At 34.3% G+C, this 25,779-nt stretch overlaps 1 protein-coding gene across 2 annotated transcripts in view; it reads right to left on the bottom strand.

The window, feature by feature from the left end:
• LOC141490730 (neuroligin-1-like) overlaps positions 1-25,779 on the bottom strand; it is a 277,179-nt gene that overhangs the window by 116,568 nt on the left and 134,832 nt on the right. The window lies entirely within an intron of this gene.

Below are 25,779 nucleotides of genomic sequence, written 5' to 3'. Positions count from 1 at the left end.
GCTTTTTTTCAACCCAGATACACTTCAAAGAGGAAGCTGAACGTTCTCATGAAACTCAGAGATGAAAATTATTGAAAAAAGGAAAATTGTGATCACACATAACCCCTATAGGATATGTGCCAATATTTTATTCAGTCATCTCTTAGCTATGCCATAACTATTATGGAAGGGACCAGAGGTGAGGTGAATATTCAAATAGCTCAGCATATTGTACCAAATAAGCAGGACCATGGACAGTACCATCAAGCAGCCTAGGCCAAAGAAAACCCCAAAACTGCTTCTTCCTTTCTGACCTGTTATTTGGGCAAGTTGATGGGTAGTGGGGGACTGGAGGCAAAGGGGAATGGGGGGAGTTGGAAGGTGCAATTTATAAACATTAAAATTAGTGAGAAAAGATTAAAATCATGGGTTCAATACAGATCTTTCTTTCCTCCATTCTCCAATCACAAACTATAAAACTAGTGAACTTATTTTGCTTGTTGTTTTCATTTGTGTATTTCTGTTTGATTCTTTTTCTATGGGGTCAACAGATTGACCAAAGGGATCTGAAATAAAGATCCACTCACCTACCCTAGTTACAAATCATTCATTATGACATTCAACTAATTATCAACAATTCCTGTTAAGATATTAGCTAATAATGTTTGGTATTACCTCTCTGAGCAAAACGTGCATTTTCTTAGGGAACTCTTAAAGATCAAAAGACCACAGTGAACTTTCAGTTAACTTAGAAAGGTTATAGAATTCAAGCAATAGATAAAAAAGCCTGGCTCATAGTTTTTCAAAGTCACCCACACATATGAAATGGCAGAGCTACTGAGACTCAGATACTCTGACAGAGCCCTCTAACCACTGTGACACTAAGAACAATAATATTTAGCATTAGGATACCAAACACCATGATAGAGAAAGAGGGATTTTATTTTGAGCATGACTTCATAGTATCCAGAAAAATCTCATGAGGTGGGCAGCTACCTATTCTTCCTCCATCCCAAACTCCTTTGTTAGTTTCTTGGCAGCAGATTTTTCTCCTTCTTCCTTCTAGCCTCCCACTACCCCCAGGCCATCTGCAATAACCTTTGTGAATAATTACCTCATATTTGCACAGTCTGTTTGGCCCGACAAGAACCTTGCAGACTTAAGATGACATCCACACAGTTAAATTTTCACATCTCAACCTACAGGCTGCTGGGATGGAACAGAATGATTCAGAAAAGCCAACAGAGAAGAAATGCATATGTAATTAAAATTACAGAAAATTGACAAAGAAAATACCTACAGTGGACTAGAGCCAAGATGTTAGAGAGACATACAGACTGGCTCAACAGTCCTGCTGGACCTCTCTCAGTTGGGAAAGAAGGTTGTGCCAATGTGAAGTTCTTTTTCTATTTGGACACAAGTGTACACAGGGGAAAACGACTGGGAACACTAAGCTCATTTTTCAGTGAGGACCAGAGCCAGGATGCAAAATGTCCACATTCTAATAAGGGTTTTATTTTTGCTTGAATAACCTGAAAACACATTTGTAATTTTATTGTTTGGACTTGAAGTTTCACTGAAAGGAGGGAAACTCCTAAAATAATCTTGGATCTTCAGCCTTCGCTAAGCATGAACATAAATATGTGTGTGTGTGTGTGTGTGTGTGTGTGTGTGTGTGTGTATATATATATATATATAAATTTTTTAATTATGAAAGGGAATGCCATTAATCTTAAATTGTCTCAGCAACTGGGGAGACAATGCATCATGAATGACTGAAAACTAGAAAATTCAAAACCACCATATTTGGTAGGGGATGAGAAAGTGAATTGTGGATCTATGTCATTGCTAATATAGGGAACCCACAAGGATCCAATTGTTACTTGCTCTATAATATCTTGGAGAGCTTCCAGGGTATCTGAAATAATTAAGTGACTTTGCCTGAGTTCAAATAACCAGATTGGTTTAAAAAAAAGAATATAAGTCTTCTGGTCTTTGAAGTTAGCTCTCCAACATTTGTCAACCTAAATCATGCAATATGTTTTCCCAGTAGATTTGCTTTCCTAATTAGAATTGGTCTAATATTAGAAGAGGTTTTAGAAGTTTTAGAATCTATATTATAGATATAAAAATTTTTGGCATATGTTTTTCACACAGATAATTATGATTTTACTCTATAAAATTACAGTTTAGATTTTGATCGAAGGTCATGCTATTGCAAACTTTTTTATTTATTTAAGGCAATGGGCTTAAGTGACTTGCCCAAGGTCACATAGCTAGGCAATTATTAAGTGTCTGAGGCTGGATTTGAACTCAGGTCCTCCTGACTCCAAGGCCAGTGCTCTATCCACTGCACCACCTAGCTACCCCTATTGCAAACTTTTGAATTCTTTATTGATCCATCTCACTGAAGTCATTTAGTTTTAACATGAGGAAACGAAGGCCCAGAGACATCAGATGACTTACCCAGGTCACACAACCAGTACCTAAAGTGGTATTTGAACTCAAGTCTTCCAGACTCTAAGCCCCATCTTATTTCCATATAAAGTCATTGGTGAAGGGGTTATAGAGTTAGACCTGAATTCAAATCTGATCTAAGACACATATTAGTTGTGCTACCATGGGCAAGTCACCTAACATTTTTTTTTGTTTGTTTCAATTTCCTCATCTAGAAAATGAACTGGAGAAGGCGATGGCCAAATCACTCAAGTATCTTTGCAAAGAAAATGAGGTCACGTGGAGTCTAAAATTACTGAACAACAACCTCTTTTTCTTGTTTCCTCAATGATAAAATGGGAATGATGATGATGATGAAAAATAATAATCATTCCCAGAATGTTTAAAGATCAACAAATATGCACAAAGTTCATAGTATTGTATTTGGCATAAGGCAGTTACTATATAAATGCTATTTATTTTCAACATTACCATCATCATTGCTGTTGTGCTTTTATCATAACTAAGTTCATGTCACCAAGGTGCTTCTTGATTCCTTTAAGCACACATGGTAACCACAACCAAATAACATAAATTAGGCAATGGAAAAATAAATAAAAGATGTTCAAAATCCTGCCCTCAGAAAGGTTACAATATAGGGAATGATTGAATGATGATGCATGAATGCTATGGAAAAGTATTGATCCATAATGTGAGGCAATTCAAAGTGTAGGGAGCCTGTTATGGAAAGGAATTATTTATTATATTGGGGAGTCAAAGAGATATTACAAAATGAATGTGATATAACATTATTTTTTAAAGATTGGAATAGGAAAGATTTAGAATAACTTATCTATTGTAGAGGAGCATGTACACAGATATGAAACAAGGAACATATATAAGATGTGAAACATATATATGAAATAAGGAAAAATGGGATAAGCATAGAGGATAGTTTCAGACAAGTTATTTTAAGAAATTTCAAGGGCAAGAGACTAAATTCACAAAAAGGAGAAGAAAGGTAGAATATATATATATATATATATATGTACAATTATATATATATATATATATATATATATATATATATATATATTTAATTTATGGAAAAAGAGGTATGAGTCTTGGACCTTGAAAGAAGCAAATAACTTTTTTTAAATGAAGATTGTCAGGATCCCGGTGAAGGGGGATGAGAAGGTAAAGAACCCAAAGAAAGTGCGAGCAAACAGTTTAGCTAGGCTTGAATGACATTATGTGATTACAAACCAAGTTGCTTTTGTTGGAGTTTTACATTCTTGAGTTAATAATTTAGATTTTATTCAGCTGGCAGTGGAAAAATACAGATGATTTCTGACCAGAAGAGCACCATGATCACAAAGGTGGCTTATAAAAATTAATCAGGAAGGAATGAGCCCAAGAGACACACCTTCTCCTCCATCATCCCAGAAAGTGAAACTGCTGTTCCTACCTCAAAGTTCTCATGCAAAATTAACTGGAGATAGAATATGTTCTATGAGAGGTTGTGATACTAATTTGCATAAGGAGAGATGAATTTCAAAACTTCAGTGATTGAACTGAGAGTTGAAATGAAAGTAAGGAAACTAGAGAATTTATGACATCAAATTCAATGTAATTTTGTGTTTTGATGAGACGAAAGGAAGAAAGGAAAAGACCAGAAAAATGGAAGAGGAGATTTGAAAGAGTTAATGGTAGGTATCCTCAATCTTTTCAGTAAATTAGGAGGCAAGATCATTATCTGACAATAGAAAAGATGGTGATAGAGACTTTAAGTCAGGAGAAAAGTTTTAGAACAGCTCCTATTGGAAGTTAGTAATGGCCAAGAAAATAAGAATAAAAGGATTGCTGCCCAGCAGATTACTTAGGTTGGAGTGGCTAGGTGGCATAGTGGATAGAGCATCATTCCTGGAGTCAGGATTACCTGAGTTTAAATCTGGCTCCAGACACTTAATAAGTGACCTTGGGCAAATCACTTAACCCATTGCCTTGCCAAAAAAAAAAAAAAAGATTACTTAGATCTGTCAATCAATTTGGGATCTTATGAATGTGTGTACCACTTCCATTAATATAGAACATGCCTTCTCTGTTTTTTTTTCTCTTTTTTCTTCCATAGATTCTTAAGGGAGAATTCACTCATCATGTCATCTTCTATAACTTATTTTATTTTATTTTTAATTTATGGAATAAAATAAGCATTTCTATAACATAGTTTAATTTTTTAAAAAAGAAGATTGCACAGGAAACTGCAAATCTGTTATGTACAGCCTGTTCTTTCTTTTAAATATGAAATGAAGCTATCATATATTTTTCATTTTTCTTCCCTAACTCCATCCTAGAAATGAGTGCCATTAGACAGATAAGCATATATTCAAGCACACACATATATATAACATAAAAAAAAATTGTGATTCCTCTTCCTTTGGAAGGGCAGCCATCTCTAGGGGAGCATGATGCCCCCAATAATTTCTCATGCCCCTAAAACTCTTCCTTACTGCTTTTACCTTGATGGCTTTTCTTCCAGTGAAGCTACTCTTGGGGAGTGTAATCCCCCAGTTAATCTCTCATATTCCTACACTTTTCTTATTGCTCATCCTCTCACGGCTACTTGTGCCATCCATGTCACTGCTGTTGATCCATCTCATCTACCTTTACTCTTCCTCTCTTTTACCTTCTGTTATATTACATATAAACTACAGCAATACTGAAGTTAACTTTTTGTCCCTAAAATATTATATATGGTTTCAAATGCAGTAAGAATAATGCAATTATTTTCTTCCCCCTTGGCAATTCTGAGCAGCTCATTGCTCATCTATTATTACTGATCACAAAAATGTACTGATATATTGACTCAAATATGATAATAATCTGATTATTAGGTATTTTTCATCCATTTGGGTTTTATGGATTGATTGATTAATATACTTATTCTTATTCTGTTTGATTAATCATATTATTTCTTGCAGAATCCCTTTACTCTTTGAGAATTTAGGGCAAACAGCAAAATATCTTCCAAAACCAATAGCATCTGGGGAACTTCACCATCCCTAGGGAATCTGTCTTCTATTTTAACCTTAAACAGAGTGTTATCCACCATCTTGGCTAAGCACACATCTCCCTGCTTTATACCTTACTAAATGGGATTAAGTAAGTAGGAAAGTGTTGAATATCTCCTTGATAAATACAACTTTACTTCTGTATGGTTTCAGTATTGTCATGCAAAACTCCTTGTCAGAACCTAGCCTTTAAGGTAACATTTTACTCTATTAAGTACTTAATATAGAAGTAAGGGCAATAAGTTTGGTAATCAATGAACCAGCATTTATTAAATGCCTGCTATTTGTCAGGAAGGTTCAGGGGATACACAGACAATAAAGAAAAGTATCCCTTTTTGCAAGAAACTGATATCTTATTGGCAAAAAATATAAGAATATATATGTTTGCACAGAATAAGCACAAAGTAGTTTAAGAGGAAATACGCCAGCAATAGAGGGGATCAGGAAAGATTTTACCAAGAAATTGGTATTTGTATGTTGTGTCCTGAAAGAAAACAGGAGTTCTATGAGCTGGATGGAGATAAGAACACAGTGAATTCCAGGAATGGAGGGGGAGACAGGGAGGACAGGAAGCGTAAGGAGAGGGGTGACAAGGGAAAGACATGGAGACAAGATGATGTCATGTGTAAGCAATATAGAGATCAATTTGGTTGATCCTAAGATCAATTTTGATCCAATTTTGGTTTTTCCTAAGAAAAAGGATAGGAGCAATAAAAAAAATGGAAAATGTAAAAAGAGACAAGAGAGCAGTCAAAAGAAATTTCACAATTTCTTACATCATCTCCTATATGTCTGAGGATGCAAAAGGCTTAAAATCTGGAAAGGATAAAGATAGTGTCGATCTTGACCCAAGTTTGCAAATTAATCCTTGAAATACTAAGAGAATCACCTAATTTGTGTACAAAACCCAGCATACAACACTTCAGAAAATCACTTTACAAACAAGAGAATTGCAGAACATTTGTTTAAAAACAAAAACAGAAAAATGAAAAAGAAAACATAAAAATTATGCATGCCAGACTATTTTCAGCTTCTTTTGAAAAATGATATATCCAGCAGATTAAGGATATTCTGTCATCTTCCACATGGTATGACTTGGGTGACACGGATGAACTATCCCAAAAGTATCTTTGCCATCCCAACACTAAATACTTGAAATTTCACCATTAAATAAGTGATGGTTTTCAGGTTAAATTATTTTGTCTCTAACAATGTATCACTAGAACTGAAATACTGGAAGCAAACTACATGTTGGGCCTTTTTCATTCAATGAGGTTTTAAATTTTATTAATTTTATTTTTAATTTATAGGATAAAACAAATATTTTCATAACATAATATGAATTTTTAAAAAGATGATTGCACAGTTATTTTCATAACATTGAATAATAAAAATAAATGTCTTCATTAAGGATTAGTCCATTGGTTACTCCAATGAAGCACTAAGTTACTAGTATTAGGGAAAATATGTTTTAAGGGGAAAGAACAGACTATAAGGAAGGCAGAAGTAGGGATATTAGAAAAGATATGGCCTGCATAACCAGGAAATGTCTCAGATTTGGAAAGGACATTTTGCTGTTTATTGTTGTTTAGAGATTGGTTTTTAATTATGTTTGACTCTTTGTGACCCCATTTGGGGTTTTCTTGGGAAAGATGCTTGAATAGTTTGCTATTTCCTACTTTGATTCATTTTACAGGGTTAATCTTAGATTTAAACAGGGTCATATAGCTAATAAGCGCCTGGGGCTTGATTTGAAATCAGGTTGTCCTATTCACTGTGCTACCTAGCTGCCCCTATTGAACAGAACTGCAAGAAGCCATGAAGACATTCTGATGGGGTCCACTACAAATTTATCTTGTATATTCTCAACTGGATTTTCACTATGGCACCTTGATTCTTTTTACATTAACTATTTAACTCATTACATGGCTTTTTCAAACCTTTTCATGCTCTCCATGGCACTCCCAGTATCCTACATGCCAAGATCTCTTTGTATCCTTTTCATAGATCACCACCTAAATAGCTTCTCCTGTTCTCTTTTTCTTCATCCCTGGTTCATATCAACAGGTGACCCTTCTCCTTTCCAAAGTAAACCCTTCTGCATGGACACATTTCCATTCCAGCCTGTTTTCTCCAACAATTCTAGCACCCCTGCCTTATTAACTTTAATCCTTTCTTCTCTACTAATTGATTCCCTGCTACCAACAAACATACTCATGACTCCTCTCAAACAACAAAACCCATAGTCCAACTGTTCTAGATAGCTATAATCCTATATTTCTCCTTTTTACAGCTAGAGAACATTATCTCCAATAAGGGCACATTTAGTCCATACATTTATTTGATGGCTGATCATTTGAAATGCATATTCTGTCTAGACATCATCATACAATGAAATACAAGTGTGGTTTGAAATAGTAATACATTTAAATTCAATATAGTAATGATTCATTAAATACCAGCTATGTGTTAGATGCTTTGTGTGATGCTTGGAATAGGGTTAGATTGGCCTCCAGAAGCTCACTTTTTTAATAAACATTTTTATTATGAATTAAAATAAATCAAGATTGAATATCCTCATTATCAAGAAGTTTGGGAAATAAGGATTATAAAGTGTGACTCCACTATGGATGACATGTTCCTTTTAATATGCATTCAATTTAACTTGCTACAGTCAATTTCTCTGGTTCTCTCTCTGTTACTCTAAACCTTCTCCTAATCTACGAACTTTCACTTTCCTGTTTGGGAAAGAGTAATAAAATACACACAGATTATCAACAAAGTAGGTGCAAAATAATTTTGGCAGGGGCTGTCAGATGGAGAGTTTCTATTAGAAATGGTATTTACTAAGATATATATATATATATATATATATATATATGTATGTATGTATGTATGTATACATGTATGTATGTATACACACACCACACACACTCCTATACTAACTTTTTGGGGGGTTTTTTGCAAGGCAAATGGGGTTAAGTGACTTGCCCAAGGCCACATGGATAGGTAATTATTAAGTGTCTGAGACCAGATTTGAACCCAGGTACTCCTGACTCCAAGACCAGTGCTCTAACCACTGTGCCACCTAGCTGCCCCATCCTGTACTAACTTGCAGTAAAAGTGAAACCCTCTATACTACTGATGGGGCTTGCTAGTTTCTGACTTCATTACTTAAATGAAACTTACTAAACTTACAGTGATGTCATAAAATGCCAAATCTGGTGGGGTTTTTTACCCCAATTCTAATTCTTCTTGACCTTTCCCTCACTGATGAATGATATTTCCCACCAATTATCATTTCTGTACCATATAGTTCAATAAAGTTGCTGTGAACGATGAGAAGACATGCCTCACTCAAAGACACAGAGAACATTTTATCACAGTCAGGGCCTGAATTCAATTCGACCTGTTTCCAAAACCAGCTCCCTGTCTACCATGCCACAGCGCCCCATCAGAGGGCAATATGCAGAGTTACGCTGGTGCCAACTCAGACTGGTTCGAAAATTTATTTACACACTTACCTCTTTGAATCAAGAAATTCTACAAATTAGAGTTTGATTCATTGTTTCACTGATTTTCCTCTACATTTAAGACAGTTTGGGGAAAATGTTAATAATTGAGAGTAAATTTAAAAAGTGGACTATGAGTACAATTTCTTTTCTGTAGAGCTGGCTGTTAAACTTTAGTAGTAAGCACTACCAATGTACTCTTAGCTAGATCAATTCATTTTAATTCAAGGCAGGAAAAACTCTTCTTTTCCTCTCAAACCATGCTCTATCCATATTTCTAATCGGTTTTAATCCTACATCTCCAATCAAGAAGGCACCAGGCCAGGTAACCCCATCTTTGTCCCCTTCCAAATTCCTTTTGTATAATACCTTCCCCTTTAAATTATAAACTTTTTGAGAGTAGGGACTCTTTCTTTTTTATTTGTAGCTCTAGTGACTAGCCTGGCACGTAGTGGACATTTAATAAATGTTTATTGAATTGAACTGAATTGAGTTTTCCACAAACATCTCCTACTCATAAAGAAAACAACCTGGTTCAGATGACTTCCTATTAACCTTAAGGCAGTTGAACTATGTCTTTAGTTAACTTTTTTTTTTGATGAAATCTACACACATGAGAAAAAAAACTGTTAGACTTCAGTGATCCAATACTTCTAATAAATACATAAATAATATAATTGAGTTGTGATCACAAAGATTAAAATGAAATCCATTTGAATCTGCTTACATAAATATATTGGTTTATTGGATAATTGGATTACCACTTGGATCTATCTGTAAACTCATAGAAGCCGTAGTCTAGCTATGAGGAAAGCAAGTGAACCAACTTTTTTGAGGGGGGAAAAAAGAAATAACAGAAATAGGAGCAAAAGAGAAGTATTATAACTCCTCATCACATAACAACCCACACTGCCCATAGAAACTGTTGAAGAAATTGGCAAAAAGAGTCAAAGTAAATGATTTGACTTCTTGAAATTTTTTGTTTCTTATGGCATTTTCAGTTTTATGAGAAGACCTTTGCAAATCTGTCCTGTGATAAAATTAGCATTCCCAACCAGATTACATCAAATTCAATTAGCAAGCTAAGTTCACGAAACCACTGCTTGACAACGAGAATAACCCTGGCAGAATTGTGCTACTGAAATTTCCTTCCATTATTGGAGTATCCTTAATCACCTTCTCACCAGAATGCATCTGGGGAATGGTGCTGAGGAGTTGTGAAAGCCATCTGCTCATCAGGACTCACTTAATAAAAAGGAACTTGTAATGGGTGCTGGAGGGGAAATCAAATACCAGAAATGAATTCAGGTACTGAGATTGTAGCTGCCATTTCATTGATTCATTCCTGTCAGAGGAAACCACTGGACTCTTATCCCATCTATCCCTATATTTTATGTTTCAGTTGCCAGGATAACTTTCTAAAGACAAATGACTATTTCTCATCTTGGAGCATAAGGCAATAAGTGAATACATAAGGAAGGTGGGGATGGGGGGAAAGACCTAATTAAAAGGCAGACATCAAACAGTATTTTAAACTAAATTATGCCTCCCCTTGAATGTAGTGTTCTCTCTAAGACATAAGGCTGTAAGTTTGACTCCAGGCAACAATGAACCATATTATGATCATCATTAAAATAACACTTTACCCAGGCCAGTGGGGATAGGGCGTATTGCTGACATAAGCGACTCAACCCTTGGTTTCTGACCAGGATGGTTCCTTGGAATAAAATTTGAATATGGAGAAAACAGACCTGTGTTGGAAGTCCATCTCTGCCCTTTACTTCCTATGTGATCCTAGGCAACATCCTTAACCTCTTTCATTCTCAGCAGTTTTATCTGTGTTTTTAGGGGGACAGGGAAAAAAAGGTTAGACTCATAATTTCATTAGTGTTAGGAACTATAGCCCAAATTCACACAGTTTGTATATGTTTGGAAAGGACTAGAACTTCCATTTTTTACATCTCTAAAAGACCAACTTTCACTCTGCTATACCCCTTCTTTATCTCTTCAACAATTATAACTACCAATTGCAGGACACTGTCAATGTTTGCAGGGTGCTTTTCCAACACTATTTCATTGGGGCCTCTTAAGCCTGTGAGGTGCTTATTACTGGCATTCTTGTCATTCTCATTTTACAGATTAGGAAATGGGTTCACAATGGTTACTAGCAGTACTAGATGTAGCATTATAAGATTAGTAAGAGTCAGGTTGATCTTTAACATTGAACGTCTAGGTCTACTATCTAGAGCTTTTGACCTCTTCCCCATAAAATGAAAGGGCTATATTTGAAAATCTATGGTTTTAAGATTACAAGGTCAAGGGGTGGCTAGGTGGCACAGTGGATAGAGCACCAGTCCTGGAGTCAGGAGGAACTGAGTTCAAATATGACCTCAGACACTTAATAACTACCTAGCTGTGTGGCCTTAGGCAAGCCACTTAACCCCATTGCCTTGAAAAAAAAACTAAAAAAAAGATTGCAGGGTTAAAAGAGAATTCAGAGTCAATCTAATACAGTTCACTAATTTTATTTATGAGGAAACAAAGGGTCAAATAGGTTAAGTGACTTATTTCACCATATAGGCAATAAGCATCAGAAGTGGGCTTTGTTTTAATTCTAAAAACAATGTCTTCCACCAAATCACCCTGCCTTATGTCTCCTCCAGGACTAAAGCTACAGGCATATAAATCATCCTTATAATCTGAAGTAGCCCTAATAGGCTCCAGGGAATACCAAACTTCAGGTTTTTTCTGTAACCTCTTACATCTTAGGAATTTGCTTTGCGTTAGGTACCAAGCTAAGAAGTGGCATGAAAATTTACATGTATGAATACAAGATTAACTCAGATTGACTAATCATTTGAAATGCATATAGTGTCTAGACATCATTTTACAATAAAATATGAGTATGTTATGAAATAGTGATACATTTAAATTCAATATAGTGATGAGTCATTAAATATCGGCTATGTGTTAGATGCTTTGTTTGATGCTTGGAATAGAGTTAGATTGGCTTCCAGAAGCTTCCTTTTTTAATGAACATTTTTTTATTATGAACTACACTTTTGAAAATCCCCATTATCATAGAAGGTTTGGAAATAAAGATTGTAAATTGTGAATCCACTATAGATAACATGTTCCTTTTATTAAGCATTATATTTAACCTTCTATGATCAATTACTCTGGTTCTCTCTATTACTCTGAACCTCTTCCTACTTGAGGAGCTTACACATTTAGGAGGGAATAAGAAAATATACAAATATCAACAAATTAAGTGCAAAATAATTTTGGTAGGGGCTGTCAGATGGAGGGCTACTATTGGAAATAGTATACACTAAAATTATGCTCCTAGACTGAATTGCTATAAAAGTAAAGTCCTCTAAATCACTTATTGGACTTGTTTTTTCTTTCAAGTGAAATTCAAAATAAATTTAAATTCCATTTAAAAATGACTAATATCTAGACTATAAAATGCCTAGAGTGGGAGATTAAAGCATGTTAATTATTGAACTGAATTGAATTGAATTAGGATTGATACTTCTTGTCCTCTGGACTGGATGAGCTCAATAATCCCTTACTCTTATAGTTTTTATAAATCTGTAAAAATGTTTTTATCATTTTCCTATGAGAGTCTCAAGTTTTGTCTCCTCTTGATTGCTTTTCTTTTACAATACTGTGAATGGCTAACAGTTACTCTGGGTAAGAAATCCTGAAAGCAATGTAGTCATTTCCTATTTGCATCATTAAATGCTTAAAGTTAATTGCTATTGTATTTGGATGTATTTGGGTAATTTAATTTTCCTTACAGGACATCTAAGAAGCACAGTGGATAGAGTGCCCACTCAGTCTTATGAGTCAGAAAGGCTCATCTTCCTGAGTTCAAATCCAACCTCAGACATTTACTAGCTCAGTGACCTGGGGCAAGTCACTTAATCCTGTTTGCTTCAGTTTTCTCATGTAAAAATGAGCTGAAGAAGGAAATGACAAACCACTCCAATATCTTTCCCAAGAAGATGGAGTCACTTCAAAACTGACTAACAAAATTTTTCTGATACATTTGGAATGCTTTAAAAATGACCAACTGCCAAATACTTTTGCTGAACATTTGGTGGACTGAAATGATGTCCACCTCTCTTTTACTAGCCATGGGGCAATAGGAAAGTCTCTTGACTTCTGAGACTCAGTTTACTGATCTACAAAGCAATGAATACAATTCTTGCTTCTCAATTTAATGCAAACATTAGTTTTCCAAACCTTAAAGTACAGGGTAAATATCAATTATTGTTAAGAAAAGAGAGTTAGCCTTCAATATTTGAAAGTCATACTCAGTAAAACTATCTGTTGTCTCAATATTATAATGGAAGAAATGTAAAAGTAGTATGAAAAGAAAGTTATTTTCATTTTTAGTCTAAATTAAGGCACGGAATTTGATCTAATTTATTTTTTAATTTCTACTGAATTAATCCATAAAAAATAACCACTATTACTTTAAATAACCATTTTCACTAATATAGCATTGTATTATGCATTATAACAAATAGGCAAACCGTGCAATGTAAGGGAAACTGAAGCAAGGTTGCTAAGTATATTAATAAATAAATACATTCTTTTTGTTTTATCCCTGTGATAAGGTTCACCTACCTCCTTTGGGCTAGCCTAATACTAGCATAAATGAAAACTACTATCCTCCAACTATGAGCTCCTTAATAAAATGAGATGAATCACCAGCCAAGAAAATTATTCATTCCTTGTGGAAGGAGAAAAAAGTGGCCTATTTATTTTGATCATTATCCCCTTAGTACTTGAGTCATAGATTTAACAATAAATTCCAAGAGCCAATATCCCACCATGTAAGCTGTGAATTGCGTTAGAACAACATTGATAGTAATGGTGCTGATCATGTGTTTTGCAAATTCAAGCTACACTCACAGGCTCCCTGAAGTTCATCTTTATTTCTGGGAATTAAAGTACAAGAAGATCCTTACAAAAGAATTGGGTTTCCATCTTAAAATTATGTGGGAATGTGTGTCTGCATTTGCTTGTGCATGTGTGTATGCGTTTGTGTGTGTATGTGTATGTGTTGAAAAATTTACCTTTAATCATATTGATAAACAAAGAGTTTTTAAATATTTACTATTCATTAGATATGGGGCAAAGTTCTTGGTATAAGAAGAAAAAAAGTCATAATTATTGCCCTCAAGAAACACAGTCTTTCAGTGGGACAATGTGTATGACTATACTTGCCTCTTTTTTCCCCAATACTTGTTCAAGCTCTAATGTGGGTTTCACTGCATTTTCCTGATGGTTTTACATACACTAGTCTTGATTCATGTCCAGTTGTAGCAAAAGCCAATAAGAATTTGGATTTTGTTTTTTTATCTGCACTATTTTGATATCTAAAATGAGACATGTTTGTGTAAGCATGGAGACTTTGGTTTAATTTATGATTTGTTGCATCATGCCATATTTTGAGGTCAAAAGGAAAGAACACCCACCATAATTAGAGAACATTTTTATCTTTGATGACTTCTACAAAGATAACCTTTAGCAGCATGCTTCCTCTTCCTGGATATGAATTTCTTTATTTGTAACATCAGGGGGTTGAACTAGATGTCCACTGAAGTCTTAGACAAGTTGTTCATGGAGGTCTCCTCCAACTCTAAAGGGAATGGTCCTTTGATTCCAGTTATACATTTTCTTCCTCTTCCCTCTTTTCCACTTCATCCCCTTGACTCTACTCAAACCCTCAGCCTCACCACTGGCTCCTTCATCAAGTTTGCCAGATGATCTGACTTCCTTCTCTTTCTGAGGAGATCTAGAGAACTTCACAGAAATTCCTTCATTTTCCCTCCACTATACCTCCAAATATCTTGTCTTACTTTTCTTCTCATATCCTTATGACAGAGGTGACTCTCTTAGTCAAGGATAATCACTCCGCCTATGCCTACATTTCTGTAAGAAAAATGGGTCAGAGTTCTGAAGAAAGCCAGAATACTTGAATCTTATTTCCAATGATTGTTATCCAATGACTATGGTCACGAAATTTGCCTATTCTGAACTTCAGTTTTCTTCCTTAAAAATGAGAATAATGACTCATGTGATACCTATATCAAAAGATCTTTATGAATAATTCTTCAGAAAATATATAATGTAAATTGTCAATATCTCAAATGTGAGTATCATTTGTACTCCCAACTGAAGAGGGCTATTATGATAAAAAAAAATGAGAAAATATAGATCCAATGACTTTAATGTGACATTCTCTATTAAAAACCAACTATTATTGTTATTGCACCTCTGATCTCTTCTACAACTTCACTTAATCATCCTTTTCCTTTGTTAAATCTTCAGTTCCTCCCTTCATATCAGCATCATTTTCCTTGACATGATCACTTCTAGGTTTCCTTATTCTATAATATATATATATATATATATATATATATATATATATATATATATATATATATATATAATTTTCCCTGAGGTTAAAGCTAAAGCTTCATCTCCTTTTGCCTTCATTGTCAAAATTCTAGAATGAGTAGTCCATGTTTGCTGCCTCCAGTTCATCACTGCCCACTCATCCATCCCTTGATCCCTAGCAGTAAAAGCTTCTCTTTCCATGATTGCTAAAAGTAGTCTTTCAAAAATCACAAATGACCTGACACTCGATAATTCAACTGTGTTGAAATAGAAAATTCCTGATTCTCCCAGCTCATCACAACTCTCTAAATTAAGTTTCTCTGTCCTTCCTTGGCTCTTCTTACTTATTTCCTCAATGGCTCCTTACATTTTAACTCAGGCATTTTGCAGATGGATTGAAGGTTATCATTCCCTTTGTTTCTCTATCTACATAATTTATCTTTTTGATTACATAACTTTAAGTGTATCAACTGTCACTTCTTTGGGAATGGGTCACTATTTTTAATACCTAGATGGCCTAGGTTAGAATTTATGAATGTCAATTAGGCATTGACTTTTTGTTTTCCTATTGTCACCAGAAACCCAATATGTGTAAAATTTTATATAATTCTATACATTTATATTATATATTTTATATTATTCTTTATATTTTTTCATATTATTTTAGAAATATGATTATTATTGAAATCTGATAGTTTTCATAAAATTTTGTCCCTTCCTTCTTCCTCTTCATATCTAATAAGTAGACAGTGTCCTTTTTTATCCTGGTGCTGTCTCTTGTATATTCACTCACTCTATCATTCCCACTTCCAACGCCCTGGCCCTGATCATCATTATATCCTCATCTGACTCCTATGTTATCTCCCTAAGTAGTTCTTTTACCTTTAGCTTCATCATCTTTCAATCCATCATATACCTTTCTCATAAAGCCCTTCTACACAAATTATGGTCTTTTATTTTATAACTGAGGAAACTGACTTTTGCTGGAGTAAATGATTTGCCAATTGGTGCTAAAGTAAGTAAAACAAGACTTACAGCATCACTCAGTTTCAGAGTTGGAGGAAACCGCAGGAACCATTTAGTTTAACCCATTACTAAAAAACAATCTATTTTAAACCACACATAAAAAGTGGCTGGCCAGCCTTTGCTTTATCCCTCCAATGAAGTAGAACTCACTATTCCTGGGAATATCTATTGAAAGCTTTATTGTTACAAAAAAAATCTATAATTTTAGGATTCATAAAATAAAGCTTGTGCCCTTTTTTTGTAACCTCCACCCTTTTTTTCCTCTCTGGATTAAAACAAAACAAAATTCTTCCACATAAAAATCATTTGGATGCTTTAAGAAAACAATGATAATTTCCTCCCACTCTGTGTCTTTTCTTTTCAAGAGTAAACATACCCAGTTTACCGATCTTCATACAGAATGATTACAAGGACCTCCATTATCCTAATTTACCTACTATGGATGCCTTGAAACTGATCTTTGGTTGTCCTAAAATAAGGCCCTAAAATTGTAAACAATACATAATCTATTGTCTGGCCAGAGCAAAAGGAACAAAAGGTTCAACTCCTGGTAACTGTGCTTGCAGAGCCAGTTCTCTTTTCTATAATTTTCTTCTATAAATCTATTTTTAAAAATACCTTCAATGTTTCTACATTAGAGATGAATTTGGATACCAGATTAATGCATTAACTCCATTATTTAGTATTATCATTAACCTAATTTTTGCCCATTAATCAGTCTAGTTCTAAACTATGTGCTTTAGCAAAAACATTATTCATAACACTCAGATGCAAATAATATTAATTTTTTCTGCTAATACTATTCCTTAAGTATGTACCTTATGCATCCTCTGACTTTTGACATTCTTCAAAGACCAAATTCTAAGATGCCTTCATCTGTAAAAGACCTCCTTCTTATCTGATCCTATTACATTCTAAATTATTCTTATGGGTTTATAATGTTCTAATGGAAATTACGTATAGCTAAGACTCGAAGATTATAAGCTTCTGCAAGATGAGAACTGTATCTCATCTGTCTTTATATTTTCCCCAGCATTGTGATCAGAGAGCTAACCTTAAAACCAATTCCAAATCAGGCACATCCTTCTTGTGTGACCCTGGGAAAGTCCTTTAAGTCTTCATATTAGACAACTTGCCAAAACTTTTAAATGGTAGAGAAGATTCTAGAAAGCACTGATAAGGTTAGCTTCCAAACCTTACTATTTCCTATATCAAAGAAATCACAGGATCAGTCATTAACCATATCCCTAGCTAGCACAATACTCAATTGAATGTATAATACATGGTAGACATGTAAGTAAAACTTTTTGGAATGATTAGTATCACAATTATCTAATTAGCAGTTGAAATAGTGTTAACAATATATCATAGTTAACTGGATAGAAATTTCTATATCAATCAAATATGAGTTTGAAATATTAGAATATCAATTAAATGGGCAATATTAATTATACCATAAGCATTGGTGAAGGTTGTCTACTGAAGATTTTATTTGAAAAAATACAAATATAATTTCAAGAAAGTACTGTTTATCATCCATTTTATTAATATAAAATGCTTTTGATCTAGTCTTGTGGTTTCATAAAAGAAATCATGTCTACCACTGTAGAACAATAATTCATATGGAAAAGGGCTTCAGCAACCATTGTGTAACAAATGAAAAAAAAAATCCCACCATTCCAAAATACCCCAAATTCCACTAGTTGCAAACAATTGGAAACAAAATACATACCTACTAATTAAGGAATAGCTCAGAAAATTATAGTTTATAAGTACAATAAAATATTGCTATATTGTATAAAAGATAAAAGGAATGCAGAGAAACATGGAAAACATTTGAACCAATATATAGTAAAGCTAACAATCATGAAAACAATTTATTCAATGATTTTTACCATTTAAATGATGGGGGACAAAATAAAATGCCACTATAATGACCAAGTTGGGTTTCAGAGAAGAGAATAAAAATATAACTTTCTCCTTTTAAAAGAATTTGGAGAAATATATGCAATGTTACTTTCAGATGAAGGATTGGTTAGTTTTATTGAGCTCCTTTTCCACTTTTTTTAGAGTTCTGTAATAAAGGATATCTGACGAAATAAAGGCGGGAATAGCTACAAAATTTATAAAATAAAAAAAAATAAGAAAAATATACAAATAAAATAGCCTTATTTTATTTTGTTAAATGTATGACTTTTTTCATAAAAGAAGCTTGGATTCATTCAAAGAATTTTTCAAAAGACTATCTTTCTCCTATTTATTTATAGGACCAAACCAATGTCCATCTAGAGAAGCATGGAACTGATGTTGAGTGAAAAGAGCAGAACCAAGAGAACATTGTACACATTAACAACATCGTGAGTTGATCAACTATGATGGATGCAGCTCCTCTCAGCAATTCAGAAATCTAGAACAACCCTTGGAAACCAGTTATGGACAATGTTGTCCACATCCAGAGGGAAAAAAAAGCAAAAAAAAAAAAAGGTACACAGAATCTGGATGAACTCTATGTTCACTTTTTAAAAATCTCTTTTTTTCCTTCTCATCCCATGGTTGTCTTTTCCCTTAGTCCTAATTCCTCATATACATACACTAATATGTAAACTTGTTAAACACACACACACACACACACACACACACACACACACATACACACACCTATGACATTACAAGGTTTGATATAATCATTATAAAGTTATCTGCAAATTAAATCATCTTAAAGATCTTAATAAGGATAGAGAATTTCTATTCAAGTTGTACTCTAAGTCCTGTATCTGTTTCATATTGGGGCAAATGCTATTGCTGAGCACAGGCCTCCTTTCTCCATATATGGTTTGCATGATATTAATAAATAGACCATCAAGCAAACAATGTTATCACTGAAAATATATTTTTAAATAACTCCAATATAATTTTAAGAAACGTGTGGAAGAGAGAAATTATGAAAGGATCAATGTCAAGAATACTGGAAAAAGTTGAGTGAACTGATGGAGAAAGAAGTAAGCAGGATGAAATTGTTAATAATATAAAGACAAAAATCTTTGAAAAGTATGAGTGTGTTTAAGTCACAACCCCCAGACTGCATGTGGTCTTCAAATGCCCATGGCATTATTACATTTTATATTATACTCATGGGTCTTATTATTTATAATGTAGTCCTAAATAAATATTAACTTCCATATTTGGTCCATGACAGGTTTTAATTGGACAATGAAGTCCAGAAGATCTAAAATGCTAGACACCCATGGAAATGATCTGATCGACACAATGACTAGTGATAAAAACCTATTGCTCAGTTGTTGATGGACTCCACAGAGGACAGATTAAAATAGATAAAGATAGGGGATAGATATGCAAATATTATATATGAAATGCAAAAAAATGTTTTGCATATTAATATTTTATTTAAAAATTCAAAAAATTAAATACCAGGGGAAATAGCTGACTTAAGGAGAATAATTAAGGAAACATTTTGTTTTGTCAAAGCAATTCTTTCCTATAGTTTAAAATAAAAGAATAAGAAGAGTAGGATTTCATTTTAGTCAATTATATTTTAATAAACTTGTGGTCCCCAATGAAAAAACATTTTCCAAAGTCTGCCCATTTCTGGCTTGTTCCATCATCTATGATTCCCTCAATTTATGTGCATATTCTCATTAAAATGTATATAGATGAAAAGATATGCATATGAGTGATAGTTGGTATTCTCTCAGCTGCATTTCATTTTCTTTGGAATTATAAGGTATAAATTTTTTTCCCTATACCTTTGGTATCTTTCTCTTCTGCATATTCTTATGAATCAGTTGAGAGCATACAACACTGTTTTAAAAATCTTTCTGATTAAAATAAGTATTAAGCAGGTCAGTGATGATACTCCATTACAGAATTTAAATCTATGTCTATGAATACAGTTTTCTGAATTCTTTCCTGTTTTAGAAGTTTTGTGTATAAATCTCAATCTAGCTATATCTGTGTGTTTGAATTTCTCTCTGCTTGTCTCCATTTTTCCTCTTAAGATTTTTTTCTCTATTCCTTCAAATGTTTTGTACTGGATTTCTATGTCCATCTTCACATTTTTCTCTACATCTGTTTATTTTATTTCATTCTGACTTTATTTCATCCATTTTTTCATCTTCTTCATGATATCTCTTACACTAATTACCTCCTCAATACATGATATTTTGATATTTTCACATGGATGACTAGACCCTAGAACCCCCAGAAAGTTAAAGATGTAGGTTTGGAGTTTAGCATGTTTTCTGAGGTTGAGGAGGTGATTTATAGAGATGGATATTTCAAAGTCATTTGAAACCACTATAGTTGAGTTTGTAACTTGAAAAAAAAAATCCCCCCTCCCCTTACAAAATAGAGTGGGTCTGTCTGTGTCTTTGTGTGTGTGTGTGTGTGTGTGTGTGTGTGAGAGAGAGAGAGAGAGAGAGAGAGAGAGAGAGAGAGAGAGAGACAGAGAGAGACAGAGAGAGACAGAGAGAGACAGAGAGAAGGGAGGGTTGAGGGGACACTCAGGTACTCAGAATGAAAGGAAAAAGGACAGATCGTATGTAAACACCCATATTAAAAGATCACGAAGAGATTCAAGTGCTAGAAGGAAAAAAAAGAAAGCGATTAAAGAGGTAGGAAGAGAAGCAGGAAATTAGAGGAAGTGTTAGAAATAGTCTCTGCCTTTTACAAATCATGAAAATGAGATTCAAAGAGATTAAGAAACTTGTTCATAATTAGTAAATTTCAAAAGTGGGATTCATTGTCAACTGTCTCTTATTTCTACTACATAATAATGATTCTGTTAACATAGCCAAAGCCTACATTACCTTATTTTTAGTTGCCACATCCCATTAGTCACTTACAATAAGCTGATGTGTATTTATCTTGTATGTTCTGACTGATATATGTTGTCTATCACATTAGAATGTAAGTTCTTTGAGGGCAGACTGTTTTTTTCTTGTTTACATTTTTAGAATCCATATCATTTAGCACTGTGTCTACTTGGTACATAGTAGGTGCCAAATAAAATTTTATTGATTGATATGTATATAGTAGCTACTAAATAAATGCTTTTGGATTAATTGATTCTCTCACATGTATCTCTCAATTTTTTTTTCATGCAGAATACTATCTAGTCATACCTCCTCTATTGCATGTTTGGACAATGTCCTTTTCGAAGACAAATGTAAGACTTTTACATCAATAGCTAATTTTATCATATTAGATTCAATTCTAAACTTAAGTTTTTTCATCTTGACTCCAAGTATCTGACATGATCATTGTCCCTCTTCTATTATGTAACATCTAAAATTGGATAAGTATGACATTTGTAATAAAAGAAAAAATCAACTGAAACTAAGTAGCATGTGCTAAAGAACAGATTCCTGGCACACTGTTCAAGAGAATTGCTTTAACATGGAGCATTCAATGGTTCATGGACTCTGAGGCCAGTTACTCAAACCGTTTTTAATTCAGACATCCTTACTATTTCAAATGATTATCTTTTCCTACTTTCATTTTCCCTTGATAGAAAAGTGACTTCTCTAATCTAGACATAAATAAATGGGGGCTGCTGCTAAATTTTTAGGCATCATAAGCTAAATTTTGTCATATTTTACACTCAGATTATCAGATTTACAAAAGCAGCAGGGTGTCACGAAACCCAACTGTAAAACCTGGTATTGGGGAAACTGAGGCAAGTAGACTGTTTGAGATCCATAGTTTTCAGTTATGGTGAACCAAACCAATCAGGAGTCTGCATTATATCCAGCTCATCATGGCAAACGTCCAGGAGATCAAGGGGAAGGGCGGAGACCAGGCTGTTTAAGAAGAGGCATTTTGACCCTCATCAGAATAGAGTAGGTTAAAACTCCCATATCGATAAGTAGTGGAATCTAGTCCTGGGGTAACCACTGAAATTCCAAACTTAGTGAGATCCTGTGTCATATATACCTATAACTATGAATGTATTTCTAGAAACACACACACACACACACACACACACATATATATATATATATATATATATATATATATATATATATAAATACAAATACATGAAATATGTGTGTATATTGTATATATTTTATAAATATATATTTTATACATACGATGTATGTGTATTTCATATATGCATCCATGCATACACACACACACACATACATTTTGAGTTCAAAAAGGACAAAATTACATCACTATGTTGAAGTCAAGATACAATATATCCAGGGCTGCTAGGAAGTGCAGTGGATAGAGGACCTGAGTTCAAATCTGACCTCAGACACTTGATAATTACCTAGCTGTGTGGCCTTGGGCAAGCCACTTAACCCCACTGACTTGCAACCCCCCAAAAGATACAATGCATCCCATTGCAGATGATTAGGCCAATATGAGTCCAGAAAGTCCTACCAGATGTCGAACACAAATAGTATATGTGAAAATTTGAAGTGGAGACAGCTCTAAATTTGTGCATCTCATGTTTCTTTTGAGCTACAGCAATTTTGCTTTGCTCAAAGATCACAGCATCTTCTTTGATGCAGTCATGCCATGTTGGGTGGTTCCATGCCGGTGTCTTTCATGTATCACAACCAATTCCAAAGCTGTTCAGAGAGCTTGAGAGTGTCCTTGTATCACTTCTTTTGATCTCTGTGTGGGCACTTGCCTTTGGCATTTGAAAAACAATGGACCAGCCCACTAGAGTTGTCCTCTCTGTACTAGAGTTATTAGACTGTCTATCTAACTGAAGGTCTATAGCGTCACTGTGCAGAACTCATTATCGGATGCCTATGAACCCTGGATAGTCTACCAGTGCCACGCCAGGAAACTCAATCACTTCCATTTGAATTGTCTTCAGAAGAGTCTAAAGATCACCCAGCAGGAGAAAATACCAGACAGTGGGGTCCTTTCTTGAACTAAACTGCCAAGCTTTCAAACTCTACTTCATATAGAACAAATACATATATATTGCATGTAGTTTATATATAGATAAATAGGTACATAAATATATATATATATATATAAACAGTTATATATTTGCCCATATAGTTATATAAACACAAATAATTTATATGTAGTTGTAGTTATATACTAAAATAATATGATAATCTGTAAATAAGTACAACTTCAATAAATCTAAAGACAAATAAATGACAATAAATAGAATCAATCATGCACACATGAAAAAATACATATTAAACTTGTTCTACACCCTTGATCCTTGAACTAATGTGAATGACAGTAGGTTTTTTCAGTTTCAAAGAAATCAGAGAAAGATGAATAGGGTGTAGAAATATGCAAAATGATCAGAAGTTCACTATATCTAGTGGCAACAAGGATGTAAATGAAAATAACTCCTAAAGACAGCCAAAGTCAGATTAAGCTCAATGATTAATCTTGATTCAGGACAACCAATGATATTTCCTTTCTTTTATTAGAGGGGCATGGGGGCTAGGAGTCACATACATCAGTCCATTTAATTCTTTTTTTCTTTATTGCATGGAAGAATGCGGTAGTGAACAAAGTAGATAAAACATATAATGAAATTATTCTGCTTATTAATGAGCAGAGAAGATATCAATAAACACTTTCAAAAGTAAAATAAATTATATTTGCTCAGTCACTGTCTGAACTTCTAATGTCCTGAATCTCTAGGATGTAGAAGAAATGCATGACAGGGGGAAATATGCTAGGGCAGCCAAAGACTTGAGATCACCTTTAAGCAACCCAGGGTTTTGGACACATCATTATATTGTGTGCAAGTGGCAGAGAGTCTAGCAGCATGCTCCCCGAGAGCAAGTAAGAGAATGTGATGGAGGAGCCCTCCGGCAAAGGGACAAGTCCCCTCAGTCCCCATTTTTTTCTCTCAATTTCTTTGCTGAGCTGAACTCACAAATTTAAAAATAATGAGCTTTGCTGCCACTATGCATTAGCAAGGGGAGCACAGATGCACACCAAGTGGCAGCTTTCACATTTTCTATTTACAGTTTGGGCTGTTCTTTTACTTATTTATTTATTTTTGACTCAGCCACCTAAACTGACAAGACCTTTCCTTTTGTGACCTTAGAAGTTAGTTCACAATTGACATCCCCTCCCCAAATGCCACCTCCCCATTCGCTACCATGCAACCTCAGGGTCAGAAACAACCTTGCTATTCCAATCAGATAAACCAAAGGTATCTAGTACTTAATTAAGATATCATCTACTTAAATCCCCATCAAAACCAGCACTTATAGTCTCACATAGACCTAGCAGCAAGGAATAGATTTGGACCTAGATCTTTTGACTCTAAACCCCACATCTTTTTCTCTTTTTTCCAAGAAAACATTTTCAAACTGATCTTTTTTCATTAAGTCATAAGCATTTATTTGATGCCTACTGGGTTCCAGAAAGCCACAGAGGGAAAAAAAAGAAAGAAAATTCCTGCTCTCGAGCTTTCAGAATCTAATATATTTTGGTCTCTTCAATGGAATATACCCAAGGCTCTAAGCATCAATGGGATAAAAAATCAAACCAACTAATATACGGAAGACTTTGTTTTAAACCAAAACTCTATTACTAAGCAGTTCACAGAGGTATAGTAACTATATGGATCAAATGGTCACAGGGAAATCAGTAAATTGACAAACATTGTTAAATGTCAAAATCTGTATTAGGTGCTTGGTCACAAAGGCAGAAATTAGACAACTGCCACCTCTCAAGATTCTTGCTTTTTATTATTGTATCATAGTCACATTTCATGTCTTATACATAAAGGTGGTTTGCTATTTCCTTCTCCAGCTCATTTTTTGGAAACTGAGGCAAGCATTGTTCAGTTACTTGCTCAGGATGTTGAGTCTTTTTGATTCCCAGTCCAGTGGTCTGTTCTCTGTACCACCTAGTTGTCCAACCTACATTTTACCAAAAATAAAGAAGTTTATTTTGAGAGGCAGGTGCTAGCTGCTAAGGTAGATCAGGAAAGGTGTCATGTAGAAGGTTATATATGTACTACATCTTTGGGACACAAGAATTTCACAGTATAGGAAGACCTGAATAAAATGTGACACATACCAATAGATGAATTATCAGCTTCAAAGACATGATGAATTCATTAGATAGAAAGATAGATAGGGGCAGCTAGGTGGTGTAGTAGATAGAGCACCGGCCCTGGACTCAGGAGGACCTGAGTTCAAATGTGGCCTCAGACACTTAATAATTACCTAGCTGAGTGGCCTTGGGCAAGCCACTTAACCCCATTTGCCTTGCAAAAACCTTAAAAAAAGATAGATAGATAGATAGATAGATAGATAGATATTTGAACACTTAGACTTTTCTTAATAGTCAAAAAACAAAAAAGTAGAAATGAA

This window comes from Macrotis lagotis, chromosome 6, assembly GCF_037893015.1.
Source record: "Macrotis lagotis isolate mMagLag1 chromosome 6, bilby.v1.9.chrom.fasta, whole genome shotgun sequence".
In the NCBI taxonomy this organism is placed as follows: domain Eukaryota; kingdom Metazoa; phylum Chordata; class Mammalia; order Peramelemorphia; family Peramelidae; genus Macrotis; species Macrotis lagotis.
This window is presented reverse-complemented; position numbering and strand designations above follow the sequence as displayed.